Source organism: Lactuca serriola, chromosome 1, assembly GCF_051521515.1.
Source record: "Lactuca serriola cultivar US96UC23 chromosome 1, Lser_US96UC23_V15, whole genome shotgun sequence".
In the NCBI taxonomy this organism is placed as follows: Eukaryota; Viridiplantae; Streptophyta; class Magnoliopsida; order Asterales; family Asteraceae; genus Lactuca; species Lactuca serriola.
Genome location: NC_136408.1, coordinates 248,920,451 through 248,936,577, shown reverse-complemented (window position 1 = coordinate 248,936,577; position 16,127 = coordinate 248,920,451).

Genomic DNA, 16,127 nt, shown 5'->3' with positions numbered 1-16,127 from the left:
TCATATAATTTATGTGACCACTTTATTATATGACTAGGATTAGCGACTATGAAACTAGAATTAATAGAAAAGTAGGTAAATTCATGTGTAAGCTTGTGTGATGACCATCAACAAGAGGTTAACTAAAGGACCAAATTAGTTAGCTATTACAAGTCTAAATCAACATGAATAAATAATATAGTGAATTGAATTAAATTAGACAACTGGGCACTGTTTGAGTTAGTTTGTTCCCTAAGGATTAGTGCAGCGAACGTGAATCTAATCACTTGAATCGGTAGCCAATAGAAGAATTAATCCATTGCACTATTACCATAATATCAACCATAGGATCAATTGAGTTGAACTAAACAGAAGTTCCCTTCGTCATTGAATTTAATTGAATCTTTGCTTTTCTAGTCATTAGTCTAAGTCATAGTTAGTAAGTTTCTAGTCTTGTAAAACTAGAGAAAACCCCTTTTTATTATTTAATTTTAGATAAAATTAGTTTTTAGTTTTAATTTACCGTTCCCTGTGTTCGATACCCTACTTATTTAGCTTTACCACAATTGATAGGTCCACTGCCTTTGTGTGTTTATTTTATAATTAAAAGTAGGCTTAAAACTAGTTCGTTTCACACACATCAAGTTTTTGGCGCCGTTGTCGGGGAAGGGTTCTAAATTAGCATTAATTTCTATTTTTATCAATCCTTTTGCATGAGATTTATCTTACACAAAGTCAATTCTTAGGTGATTTAGTAAGTAAGTTAGGATTTAATATTTATTAGTTATTATCTGTCAAACTTTTCTGTTTTTGCCTTGAACTCGCCGAGTGCACTCGAAGCAACTCGGCGAGTCCATCGCTGATTCACAGTTTTAGTTTTTATTTTATTTTTGTTCTTTTTATGCGTTTTTCTTGTTTTATTTGCAGTTGTTTCATGACCCGAGGATCTAAGACACCTTTAGTCCCTTCACTAGAAGACCTGAAATCCGCCCTAACGAAGAGCAAGGGAAAATCCATTGGAGAATTTGTTTCTTCAAAGAACTCGCCACTAAAGAATCTAAAGTCCGTTTTCAGCAAGAAGAAGAGTAGCAAATCAGGAGCTTCCAGCGCCTCTATAGCAATAGAAGACCCGATCAAAGAGGACATCGAGTACGAAACCGAAGGAGAAGAAGATCCCACTTTCGGGCACGAATCCGATTTTGACGACGAATTAGCCATTATCATGGCTAACATCGATGAAGTCCCCATGGGGGAATGGAAGAAGAGGATGCGTGACAACACCGGCCCGGGACTTGTGCAACCCGCAATTCTCGCTACTGCTAGTTTTGAGCTAAAGGGCCACATACTCGCTCAACTAAAGGAGATCCCCTTCTATGGAAAAGACCACAAAGATGCTTACAAGCACTTGGATGAAGTCAATGATGTAACTGATTACTTTAATGTTCCAAATGTGCCTCGCGAGACCTAGCTACTTCGCATGCTTCCAGTTACATTCAAGGGTTTTGCAAAAGATTGGCTCAAGTCACTCTATCCCGGGTCGGTCACCACATGGACTAAGATGAAAGAAGAATTTATTGACCACTTTTGCCCACCGTCTAAAATAGCCAAATTGAAGAAGGCCATTACTAACTTTGAACAACAAGCTAGAGAGTCACTATATGAAGCTTAGGAGAGGTACAAGAGCCTGCTAAGGAATTGTCCCACTGGGCATGCCAAAAAACTTGATGTGTGTGAAATGAACTAGTTTTAAGCCTACTTTTAATAATAAAATAAACACACAAAGGTAGTGGACCTATCAATTGTGGTAAAGCTAAATAAGTAAGGTATCGAACACAGGGAACGGTAAATTAAAAATAAAAACTAATTTTATCTAAAATTAAATAATAAAAAGGGGTTTTCTCTAGTTTTACAAGACTAGAAACTTACTAACTATTACTTAGAGTAAAGACTAGAAAAGCAAAGATTCAATTAAATTCAATGGCGAATGGAACTTCTGTTTAGTTCAACTGAATTGATCCTATGGTTGATATTATGGTAATAGTGCAATGGATTAATTCTTCTATTGGCTACCGATTCAAGTGATTAGATTCACGTTCGTTACACTAATCCTTAGGGAACGAACTAACTCAAATAGTGGCCAGTTGTCTAATTTAATTCAATTCACTATATTATTTATTCGGGTTGATTTAGACTTGTAATAGCTAACTAATTTGGTCCTTTAGTTAACCTCTTGTTGATGGTCATCACAAAATCTCACACATGAATTTACCTATTTTTCTATTAATTCTAGTTTCACAGTCGCTAATCCTAGTCATATAATAAAGTGGTCACATAAATTATATGAAGTAGCAATTAAGAGATGTTCATGCAGCTTAATCATCTTCCTATTAACAGAAAATCAGTTATCATTCACACATAAGGTTGTTTAACAAGCTAGAATCAACAAAATCACCAATATTGAATCAATCCTACCATAAATCAAACCATAGTATCAATATTGTTTCCCCAAACAAAAGTTTAAAACTTTTAGCTCATGATTGAGGTAATTAACAGCACAAAAAACGAAATCTAAAAGTCTAAACATGATGAAGAACAATAGATTAAAGTAAGAATTATGTAATTTTGCCTCAAATCTCTTTCGGAATTGGTTTTGTGGTTGTATCTTCGTTCTCCAGATATCTCATGGCTCTGATTTGCAGCTTGCTCCTCCCCAAGGGTTCCAGAATACCTTGTGTTGATCTGGACAACTTATATTATAGATTCGAACTGACTCGCTGAGTCCATGACCGACTCGCCGAGTCCATCCCTTAATTCCCGTACACGGTAAGTCATGGAGTCTTTATCCTCTCGAATCTTCGATGAGACTCGCAGAGTAGTTGACCTTACTCGCCGAGTACCTTGTATTTTTAGCATTTTTCTTCTTTGTTCAACTCCCGAGCTCCCAACTGCTTCTCCTGCTTCCTTTTGCTTTCGAGCTTCGCTTTTGGAATAAAAACACAATTCAAACACTTTTAAGTATCTTTTGTCCATGATATGCAATAAATTAGCTAATAAATAATAAAAATCTATACTTAATATAAGGCTAAATATGCCACTATCAAAATACCCCACACTTGACTTTTGCTTGCCCCCAAGAAAAACTGAATTTTAGCACATTAGAATCACATATGACAACTCCAATCCAACCCAGCCATTATGCCAAGACCGCAACGCATGCATTTGTGTCTAAAATTTTCCTAAAACCCCCCAATATTCCAAATACTTACAATCCTCATAAATATTCACCCACTTATCCCGAACAATGCTCAATTTATGCATCCCTCCGAATCCATCCGCAGAAAACCTCCTATCCTCAAGTTGTTTTTGGTTGAGCAACCCAAGCATACATAATCTAGAATTACAATTTATGATACCACTATGGAGCTCTTTTGAATTCTTCACTTCCTTGATAATTTGATCTTTGATTTCTTTGAATTCACCACCTTGTTTGATTTGATCTTTGGTATCTTCAATTTTTTGAATTTCTTCAGAATTTTTGATCTTCCACTTCATACTTTAACTTTAATGCTCCAAAAATTCTTCAAACTTTTCTTGTAATTCTCTCTTTTTTTACATGTAACTCACTTTTTTTTCACTCAAAACCCTACATGCTTAAGCAGGGGCGCTCAACTTCAAACTTTATTGGTTAACGATAATAATTTTCCTGGATACATTTTTGGTACACGATGCTAAACATATTGCATCCTTCGGGCTAAGCGAGGTCTTGTTTTTGTCCCATGATTTCACTGGAATAAGGAAGCCACAAATGCACTAGAACGTATATAGGCTCAAATAAACATTTGAGTTTTCATGCAATCATCAACATAACTCTAACATGGAATCTTAATTACTTTTTACCAAAAATTTTAAAATTAAGTCCTAAGCAACATTTTTGGTATGCAAAAATTTAAAAATTAACCTAAATTAGGACATTAGGATTCTACATTTACTAAAGTGACATCAACCCCCTACCCCACACTTAGTTTATGCAATGTCCTCATTGCATGTTATGCATGAAAAGAAAAACAAAACAAATATAAAGGGAATTGGAACAAACTCCCCTGGGATAGCAGTTGATAGGCTGATCATCTTCTATTAAGCCCTTACTTCAATCGACTTTAGACATGTCAACAGGTTATCCACGTCGTGGGCATCAAATCGCATGTGGGTAGCTCCAAATGTCCAGAAAAATTCTGTAAAATCTTCAGGAATTGATTGCAAAAAATAAGTGGTCAAGTGGTGAAGCTATCAGCATCAAATCAGCAGCCCTTGTGGTAGATAAATGAAGGAGTCATCGAGTCATATAAACGACTCGTCGAGTAATAGCGCGAAATTTTTGAAGTCGTGAAAATGTATTGCGACTCGTCGAGTAGGTTAACTGCACTCGGCGAGTCATCTCTGGGTGAAAAATAAAGAAATTCTGCCTTGAATCCAACTTGTAATGGACTTCAAAAACCTCCAATTGCTTCTGTAAACATTTACTCCTAAACCCCTTAGGACCGGACTCGACACCTAGACTCAATATGTCGACCTTTCTTGACTCGTTTCCATGTTTTTCTCACATATTCTGGACTCATTATGCAAGCATTTCCTAAACCAAATTCCGAAATAAACCAAGACAAATAAAACATCAAGCACATAAGAGTTTAAGTCCTAATTAAGAATTTAAAACACACCAAACAAAATAAAAACAAATAAAAAAATTGTTCAATAAAACATAAAAGAAACTAAGAATCATCTTCTTCCTCATCATGGCCAAGCACAGCCCCGCTCCCACCAGCTCCACTGTAACACCGTAAAAATTCAAACAATTTTTCGCATTTTAAAAACCATGTATTTTCATTTACATCCACATTTTAAAATATTGTATTATCGCTATCTCAATGCAAAACCCCAAAGATCAAAACATATGAACTCCAGTGTGTGGGTGTACGAGTCATGCCGGCGCCTTCCTGCGATCATCACTGGTACCTGAAACACCACACATAACACTGTAAGCATAAATGCTTAGTGACTTCCCCAAAATACCACATAAACATATATCAGCCACTCAAGGTGCTCCCTGAGATGCTCCCTGAGATGTCCCTCGCAACGGTGGACACTCTGACTTGCGGTGTCCGGTCTGGTTGTAGTGGAAACACACTGCAAACCCCTTGGGGCAATCCTTGGCCATATGCCCCTCCTTGCCACATTTGTAGTAAGATCCCGCTCTGCACACCCCATCGTGGCTCTTGCCGCACTTAGCACAAGTGCGACCCTTCTGACCCACAGATCTCGAATCAGCGGGCTTGGCACGCTTGGCTGCCGGCTGAGACTGCACCGGTCGTCGATCCCTCCCCTGAGACTCAGCCTCCTCCCTGGCCTGAGTCTCCAGCTCTATCACCCTCTTCCGAGCATTTTCCTGAAGCTCAGAAAATGTCCGGTACATCGAGTTCGCCACAAACTCCCGTATATCCCTCCTCAAAATGCTCAGATATCGGCTCATACGTGCCTGCTCGGAGGACACGTGCTCTGGGCAGAACATTGCCCGCTCATGGATCATCCTCGTAATCACTGTGACAGACTCAGTACCCTGCTTGAGGGTCTAAAACTCCTGGGCCAAACGCTCCTTCTCCACCTGGGGAACGTACTTGTCTCGAAACATAGCAGTGAACCTCTCCCAGGTCACTGCAGCAAGCTCGACAGGCGTATAATGCGCCGTCACAAACTTGCACCAGTCCTTCGCTCCCAAGAGAAGCTGGTTCAGCGCGAACCGTACTCTCAAATGCTCAGGAGATGAGCAAGTAAAGAAACACCCCTCAATCTGAAATCCACCTCATCGCTGCAATTGGGTCCTTGGTCCCATCAAACTCTGGTGGTTTTGTGTTGCTGAACTCCTAGAACAGCAACGCATCACCACCCTGCGGTCTAGCCGCAGCTAAAGCTGCAGTGGCCGCAACAACAACAACATCAAAAAGAGCAGTGTATCTCTCGTCAAATATCTCTATCAGGGTGGTCTTGATAGACCCAAACATCTCTGGAATCTCAGCGCGGATGGCAGCAGCCACCTCATCATGAATCATCTGGCGGAGCTCCTCATCGCTCACACCCCCTCCACTAGTCCCTGGTCTGTGGCGCGTTCCCACCATGATACCTCTCTGAAATACAACACAAAATATCAAGACTCGCTCGAGCGTGCACACACTCGATACCCCCAATCCTACTTGGTTCCTGGTACCCTAAGGATTCTTACTTGGGTTGCGCACTGGCTCGGTGCCTTCGGTAGTACGGGCCCAATACTACCGACCACACCGACTCAGCATTCATCCCAAGTCCTCCTCCCAGAGTCCCACATTTCCAGCACTCTACTCTCTTAATCGTGTGCTACTCACAAGTAGATATCTCATAAACACCTCGCTGCTATCTAAACACTCTCAAACATTTCTAGCAGCAAAAGCCCCTAGACTAAGGCATCATATATCGGGCCACTCTAGTCCTAATAAGAATACCTAGTCTACTCTAGTATGCATATCATAATTCGTCATATAGCATAACATAACATATCTGATAGCACTTATTGAAAGGGTATTTTGGGAAATCACCGTTCGGGCGCTGGCTGATCGTACACTCTGTTTATCTCAAAACTCTTTTTACTCTTTTCAAAAAAAATTTACTTTATTACCAAAATTCTTCTCAAATCCTCAGTTTGAGTTCAGATATGCTCGAAGATTCATCCGAATCCCTCAAACCAAGGCTCTGATACCAACTTGTAACACCGTAAAAATTCAAACAATTTTTTGCATTTTAAAAACCATGTATTTTCATTTACATCCACATTTTAAAATATTGTATCATCGCTATCTCAATACAAAATCCCCAAGATCAAAACATATGAACTCCAGTGTGTGTGTGTGTGTGTACGAGTCATGCTGGCGCCTTTCCGCGATCATCATTGGTACCTGAAACACCACACATAACACTGTAAGCATAAATGCTTAGTGAGCTCCCCAAAATACCACATAAACACATATCAGCCACTCAAGGCTATAACTCTGTTGACCCTCTGGTCGAATATCTCTCTGGGACCCTCTTGGTCCCATAACTCTGTGGACCCACTGGTCGTAACTCTGAATCATGCATATCACATATCACAATAAATCACAACACATAATATCATACAAATACATTGGCATATAACTCAAGAATACTCTGTCACATAACTCTGTCACCACACTAGGTAAAGTATAGTGAGAAGACTCACCTCAGATGTCTCGGTATATCTCTGACTCGGTAGAAATATGATCTAGCCTCCGCCTAATCACACAAAGTAAATATTCTCATAAATATTACTCTTGAGACTAGACTCAACCCTCTCTAGGTGAAAGACCATTTTACCCCTCTATCAGCTCAAAGGCCACATTGTTGACCAAACCATAAAAGTCAACAAAAGTCAACGGTCAAACTTTAACCCGACTCGTCGAGTGCACTTGGGCGACTCGGTGAGTCTACACGTGTCTACTGGTTCTCTTAGTCCCTCTTGGCACGTTGAGTCCCTCCCTTACTCGACGAGCCACAACTGGCATAAATCGCGGGGCCACTCCGACTCAACTCACCAAGTCTCAAGAACAACTCGGCGAGTTCCACCTTGAACTTCAGTCCCCTAACTCTCCCTGACTCACCGAGTTATTTCCCCAACTCGGCAAGTCTACTTACTAAGTGATTTACGGGAAACCCTCACCCTACTCGCCGAGTCTGATCTTCGGACTCGGCGAGTTCATGCCATGCACAAACTCCATAGACCTCCTGAGATCAGATATGTTCCTTTAATCCATAGATCTGACCTTCCCAAGCATGATAATCATGTAAAGTTCATACCTTGACACTCATATAACATCTAAATGGTATAACTTGGTGATTTAGCCCCAAAAATGGCATCCTAAGCTCATGGCTCCCAAAATAACTCATAAAGCTCCAATAGTTAAGGTCTCTGGACCTCTTTGGGTCCAGATCCAAAGCATAGACTCGAGAAGGGACCAATTGCTCCACTTATCCATCCTCTAAAGGGGTTAGAAAACCCTAACTCTAAGAATCAACACCAAAAATGAAGAAGGTCCGAATAAATACCTCAAAATGAACTCTATGAACTCTGAAGTCACCAAAATCGCACCTCCTTCAGCCTCCTCTTGCCTTGGTCACCTCTTTCTTGCAAATACACCAACAAAAAGATCAAGAATGGCCTCTCCTTCCTCACAAATTATCTAGATCTCTTAGGGTTTCTCTCTGGGGTTTGGTAGCCGCAAATGATGGCCCTAAGGGCCTTTAAATAGGTCCCAAACCCAGGAAATTACGGTTTCATTAAACAGTGTGGACTCGCCGAGTCCACTCATGAACTCGCCAAGTCCGGCTGTGAACCCGGACACTAATCCGCGACCATACTCTACGAGTCTAAACACCAACTCGCCGAGTCCCCTCTCAATCTCCAAAAATAAAAGGAATAATTTATATACCTGGGAATCTGGGTGTTACATCCACCCTGCCTTGCGTTAATGATCTCGTCCCAAGAAGGAATGTATGGGAAGTTACCCCCATCAATGTGTGGAATATGAAAATGGTCAAAAAGTCTCACGTGTGATTCGTTGCTAAAATTAATACCCCTCGCCATTTGGTCTTGGAGCCTCCTCATCTTGACATTATACCAATCCATTGGAACTTCGTCATTGTCCACCGGAATCACCGGCGGTTCCTCCTCCATATCCCGCTCACGTCTCGATCGAACCCTCCGTCCCGGTGCCTTGGGCCCGATCACCAGATCGTCATGTGGGATAGCATAATGACCTCCTCCATAATCTTCAATAATGTGTGCCCTACGAAAAAGAATAGGATTAAAGGGAGATGTCGGGATCTCCGTCAGCATGTTCCAAGCACCACTAGTCATTAACCCGTAAGAATGGGCTAAACGTGTCACGAACATGCCACCATTAATTTTTGAAGTTTTGCGGTCCTTGACCGCTCCCTTCGCCAAATATGAAGCGATGCACCATGGAATGTTGGAGAAAGTATTGGGTTTAATGATTCCCCAAAGGAAGAAAACATCAAGGTTAGAAACCTTGTCATCATCTTTCCTTTGGTTAATGGTATTTGAAATAAGTCGGTGAATAAGGAGGTGTGTAGGTGATTGTATGATCCCTTCTTGAGCCGACTTCGGAATGTAAACTTTATTAGTAATGGTGCTCCACCAACTTGAACTTGTGATCCCATCCGGAAATGCTTTGTGGCAATGCTCCAAAAATGTACGAAATGCATCCATGTTGACCACTTGTTGGTCATATATCCCCAATCTCCAAGCTAGTTCGACCATAGAACAATGACGAAGCTCGCCCCCAAGACAAAAAGTAACACTTCCGGGGTTATAATAATTATCCACACCCTGGAAGTGTATTGTGGAAAAGAACTCCAGGCACAACTCACGATAAATCGGCTCTTGAATTCGGAAGACACGACTCCATCCATCACATGTAATGGATACTCCATTGTGCACAAATGTTTTGACTAGATAAGGGGCTAAATCTTCTTCATAACGAACTCTCCCTAACAATTCCCAATCAATTGTATTTGGAGCACATATCTCCTTTTTCTGGAGCTCCGCAAGCTTCTTCTTCCACTTGGTTCTTGTTGAATTTGAGTTGATTTATGGAAAATGCAACCAAGGAAAATCTCCTTGACTTCCACGAGAGCTCTGTCCTCTTGAAAACATGGTTCCTGTAAAATAATTAACAAACAATCCAAAAAACACAGAAACACATTAAAACAAAATCTTTATGGGCTCCCGACTGGACTCGTCGAGTCCATTAACGACTCGGCGAGTCTGGTGAACTGCGCGAGTCAGTCAACGGGTCAGTTCCAATACACCCATAAAAACTCAAAATTTTTTCAAGGGTTTGTCCAGGGATGTCCATAAAGTGTATTAGAGCAAGAATATCCGTCCAAAACACCGCAATTAATCCAAAATGAAAAACCTTAAAAAGTCACTAAACTTCAAAAACGGGTGTTCTATAAAATTGGTACCTTATAACATCTAAAAATCATGATTTTAACAGAATTATTGAAGAAATTAAGTACCTTGACTGATGGAATTCGAGAATTTTGAAGAAAAATTGAATAACTTGATGAGTGCTTGAGAGAGAATACGAGTAGGCGCACGGCGAGTATGAATGGAATATGAGCACATTAGGGTAAAAACCCTAGTTTTACCAGATGTAAAAATATAATTATTATTATTGTTTTGTAAATAAAATTGACTCGTCGAGTCAGCATCAGACTCGGCGAGTCACTTGCAAGCATTTCAAAAATTATATCGTTTTTTCATGTATTAATTCAATCCACCCCACACTCAGCCCATACGTACTCTCAAGCAGTCATGTTTGATGATTTAGAAGATGAAAACAGAAAAAGAAAAATCCTAAAAATGAAAATCAAACAAAAACTAAAACGAGAAAGAAAGCAAACTCTCATAACGGTTTGCCTCCCACCAAGCGCTTCTTTTTAAGGAGTCGTTAGCTAGACTCCTTCCCATCTACGTTTCTTCATTTTCCTGCATCGGGAATGCATGCCTAATCTTTTATGGTTTATACTTTGTCTTGTAAGAGTGTATCTTCTTCTTGTATGCCCGTCTCAATTCTTCTCTCTTTTCCATGTAGCATCATCTTCAATTGCATGAATTTCCCTTTTCCTAACCTTCTTCTTCTTCACCCCATTCTCTTGCACCCTCTTTTGTACTCCTCCTTCTTTAAACTTCATTACTTCATAATTGGTCAAAACTCGGGCTCGAGGTTTGGTTATACGTGACTCAATGAATGGGTTATCAGCATCATCTTTCCTATCCCTTTCATTTTCCTCTTCTCCAAAACTTGCCTCCTTGTCGAGTTGAATATCTTCATTTTCTTGCATCATAGTATCAAGGCAAGCTACTTGAATGTGTTGGAACTCACCAAACGCTTTAACAATTCCACCTTCTGCTGCTCGATCTTTTAAAGAATTAGGAAAAATCTTCATGTCCAAATCAGGCAAGGGACTGGTAACAAGCAGATCAAGATAATTCAAGTTGCTGAGATTTTCATATGGACTTGTCGAGTCTGTCGACTCAACTCGGCAAGTCGAAGCGAATTCATCACATTCCACTGTGTTTTCTGAATCAGTTCCCTTTAGCATCTTCTCTATCTCCTCTAAGTCTTTTTCAACATCATCATTTCCTCCAGAAGATAGTAGAAATTTACTTGGGTCTTCTTCTTGTAGTAGTGCAAGCTCTTTTTGGAGTATTTCATCATCCAAATCAATGGAGGAAACTTCTTCTTTTCTTGTTTCTTCTTGCTTAATCTGTGGTATAGCTGTAAACACAGCTGACTCATCTCCTACCCTCAATGTTAGTGTTGACTCATCTCCTACCCTCATCTCCATCTTTTATAACAGAGTCAATGTCACCACAAGGCAGTTACTTGACTCGCAAGGCCCGCTCATAAAAAAGGCACCCCCGGTGATCAAAGAATTAATTGAAGAGTTCTCTAAGCACTCTAGAGAATACCGCAATCCATGAAATGAAGTAAGTAGGGCGTAGTGAACACGGTCAACGATGGCATGGCGATAATGATGGCTAAACTAGACAGTTTAGATAGAAGAATGACAAAGATGGATCAAACAATCCATGCTATCCGGGTGGGATGTGAAAATTGTAGGGGACCTCACTTAACTAAAGAGTGTGACTTGGATGAGAATGGAAACAAAAAGGCGCAAGTTTTCTATTCAAGTGGCGACAGATACGATGAGAATTGGCGGAAACCCAAGAAGGAATGGCTCCCGTATGAAGAATACAAAAAGGCAAAGGAAGAGAAATACAAGCAAAAAGAGAGGGGTTTCTATCAAAAGGAAGAACCGGTTGTGGAAAAAAGAGCCGATTTAGAAGAAATGTTCACAAGATTTATAGCCGCGACCGAGAAGAGGCACAATGATCATGATGCTGCAATACAAGAGACCATGACTACACTTAGGAATCAACAAGCATATATACTCAACATTGAGAAACAGCTTGGGCAACTAGCACATCAAGTGAACGAGAGAAGACCGGGTGAACTTCCAAGTAAAACCTAGAATAATCCGAGAATGGAGAATGTGAATGTCATAAAATCTAGTTATGGAGAAATTTTCACTCCTCTGACCCCTGTACAGAAGGTCTTAACTAAGGTGCAAGCAGAAAAGACAGAAGAGTCGAGTTCAGCTAAATCTGACCCGACTCGCCGAGTCCCACTAATGGACTCGACGAGTCCATGCCCTGATGACAAATTTGTTGTTTCCTTAAAGCCTTACAGGCCTCCTTTGCCATTTCCAATTCGAGCCATACCTGATGAAAAGGTCAAAGCATATAGAGCTTTCATGGAACATGTTAAAGCCCTTCAAGTCAACGTCCCATTTGTTGAAACGATGCTTCAAACACCCAAATATTTAACCTTGCTTAAGGGTCTCTTTGCTGCTAGAAAAGATATGGCAGAAGTCGCGGAAGTAGTATTAAATGAAATACCAGAAAAGAAGGGAAATTCGGGAAGCATCTCGATTCCTTGCCAATTTGGAAATATACTTGCTACTCAAGCGTTGACCGATTCGGGTGCAAGTATTAACTTAATGCCTTTTTCTTTCCTCAAGAAGCTAAATTTACCGGAGCCGAGGTTTATTAATATGATGATCCATTTGGCGGACAAGACAATCATTCGTCCAAGAGGTGTTTGTGAAGATCTTCTCATAAAAGTGGACAAATTTGTATTTCCCTTGGACTTTGTAGTGCTTGACACGGAAGAAGACCCCGAAATTCCAATTATTTTGGGAATACCATTTTTAAATACCGCATGCGCATTGATAGATGTATGCGAGTCCACACTAACATTGAGGGTAGGAGATGAGTCAGATGTGTTTAAAGCTATACCAGAGATTAAGCAAGAAGAAACAAGAAAAGAAGAAGTTTCCTCCATTGATTTGGATGATGAAATACTCCAAAAAGAGCTTACACTACTACAAGAAGAAGACCCAAGTAAATTTCTACTATCTTCTGGAGGAAATGATGATGTTGAAAAAGACTTAGAGGAGATAGAGAAGATGCTGAAGGGAACTGATTCAGAAAACACAGTGGAATGTGATGAATTCGCTTCAACTCGACGAGTCCAGACGAAAATCTCAGAAACTTGAATTATCTTAATCTGCTTGTTACCAGTCCCTTGCCTGATTTGGACATGAAGATTTTTCCTAATTTGTTAGAAGATCGAGCAGCAGAAGGCGGAATTGTTAAAGCGTTTGGTGAGTTCCAACACGTTCAAGTAGCTTGCCTTGATACTATGATGCAAGAAAATGAAGATATTCGACTCGACAAGGAGGAAAGTTTTGGAGAAGAGGAAAATGCAAGGGTTAGGAAAGATGATGCTGATAACCCCTTCATTGAGTCACGTATAACCAAACCTCGAGCCCGAGTTTAGACCAATTATGAAGTAATGAAGTTTAAAGAAGGAGGAGTACAAAAGAGGGTGCAAGATAATGGGGTGAAGAAGAAGAAGGTGGGGAAAAGGGAAATTCATGGAATTGAAGATGATGCTACAAGGAAAAAGAGAGAAGAATTGAGACGGGCATACAAGAAGAAGATACACGCTTACAAGACAAAGTATAAACCACAAAAGATTAGGCGTGCATTCCCGATGCAGGAAAATGAAGAAACATAGATGGGAAGGAGTCCAGTTAACGACTCCTTAAAAAGAAGCGCTTGGCGGGAGGCAACCCGTTATGAGAGTTTGCTTTCTTTCTCTTTTTAGTTTTTGTTTGATTTTCATTTTTAGGATTTTTCTTTTTCGGTTTTCATCTTCTAAATCATCAAACATGACTGCTTGAGAGTACGTATGGGCTGAGTGTGGGGTGGATTAATTGAATTAATACATGACAAAATGATATAATTTTTGAAATGCTTGCAAGTGACTCGCCGAGTCTGACCCTGACTTGACGAGTCTACACAGAATCCTGATGAATTTCAATTCGTGACTAGACTCGCCGAGTCTGGCCCTGACTCGATGAGTCGATTTTATTTACAGAGAAAATAATAATTATTATATTTTTACATCTGGTAAAACTAGGGTTTTTACCCTAATGTGCTCATATTCCATTCATACTCGCCGTGCGCCTACTCGTATTCTCTCTCAAGCACTCATCAAGTTCTTCAACTTTTCTTCAAAATTCTTGAATTCCATCAATCAATGTACTTAATTTCTTCAATAATTCTGTTAAAATCATGATTTTTAGATGTTATAAGGTACCAATTTTATAGAACACCCGTTTTTGAAGTTTAGTGAATTTTTAGGGTTTTTAATTTTAGATTAATTGCGGTGTTTTGGACGGATATTCTTGTTCTTATACACTTTATGGACATCCCTGGACAAACCCTTGAAAAAATTTTGAGTTTTTATGGGTGTATTGGAACTGACCTGTCGACTGACTCGCGCAGTTCTTCAGACTCGCCGAGTCGTTAATGGACTCGACGAGTCCAGTCGGGAGCCCATAAAGATTTTGTTTTAATGTGTTTCTGTGTTTTTTGGATTGTTTGTTAATTATTTTACAGGAACCATGTTTTCAAGAGGACAGAGCTCTCGTGGAAGTCAAGGAGATTTTCCTTGGTTGCATTTTCCATAAATCAACTCAAATTCAACAAGAACCAAGTGGAAGAAGAAGCTTGCGGAGCTCCAGAAAAAGGAGATATGTGCTCCAAATACAATTGATTGGGAATTGTTAGGGAGAGTTCGTTATGAACAAGATTTAGCCCCTTATCTAGTCAAAACATTTGTGCACAATGGAGTATCCATTACATGTGATGGATGGAGTCGTGTCTTCCGAATTCAAGAGCCGATTTATCGTGAGTTGTGCCTGGAGTTCTTTTCCATAATACACTTCCAGGGTGTGGATAATTATTATAACCCCGGAAGTGTTACTTTTTGTCTTGGGGGCGAGCTTCGTCATTGTTTCATGGTCGAACTAGCTTAGAGATTGGGGATATATGACCAACAAGTGGTCAACACAGATGCATTTCATACATTTTTGGAGCATTGCCACAAAGCATTTCCGGATGGGATCACAAGTTCAAGTTGGTGGAGCACCATTGCTAATAAATTTTACATTCTGAAGTCAGCTCAAGAAGGGAGCATACGATCACCTACACACCGCTTTATTCACCGACTTATTTCAAATACCATTAACCAATGGAAAGATGATGACAAGGTTTCTAACCTTGATGTTTTCTTTCTTTGGAGCATCATTACACCCAATACTTTCTGCAACATTCCATAGTACATCGCTTCATATTTGGCAGAGGGAGCGGTTAAGGACCGCAAGACTTCAAAAATTAATGGTGGCATGTACGTGACACGTTTAGCCCATTCTTACGGGTAAATGACTAGTAGTGCTTGGAACTTGCTGACGGAGATCCCGACATCTTCTTTAATCCTATTCTTTTTCGCAGGGCACGCATTATTGAAGATTATGGAGGAGGTCGTTATGCTATCCCACATGACAATCTGGTGATCGGGCCCGAGGCACCGGGACAAAGGGTTCGATCGAGACGTGAGCGGGATGTGGAGGAGGAACCGTCGGTGATTCCGGTGGACAATGATGAAGTACCAATGGATTGGTACAATGTCGAGATGAGGAGGCTCCAAGACCAAATGGCGAGGGGTATTAATTTTACCAACGAATCACACGTGTGACTTTTTGACCATTTTCATATTCCACACATTGATGAGGGTAACTTCCCCTACATTCCTTCTTGGGACGAGATCATTAACGCAAGGCGGAGTGGAGCTGGTGGGAGCGAGGCTGTGCATGGCCATGATGAGGAAGAAGATGATGCTTAGTTTCTTTTTTGTTTTATTGAACAATTTTTTTTTATTTGTTTTTATTTTTTTTGGTGTGTTTTAAATTCTTAATTAGGACTTAAACTCTTATGTGCTTGATGTTTTATTTGCCTTGGTTTATTTCAGAATTTGGTTTAGGAAATGCTTGCATAAAGAGTCTAAAGTATGTGAGAAAAACATGGAAACGAGTCAAGAAAGGTCGACATA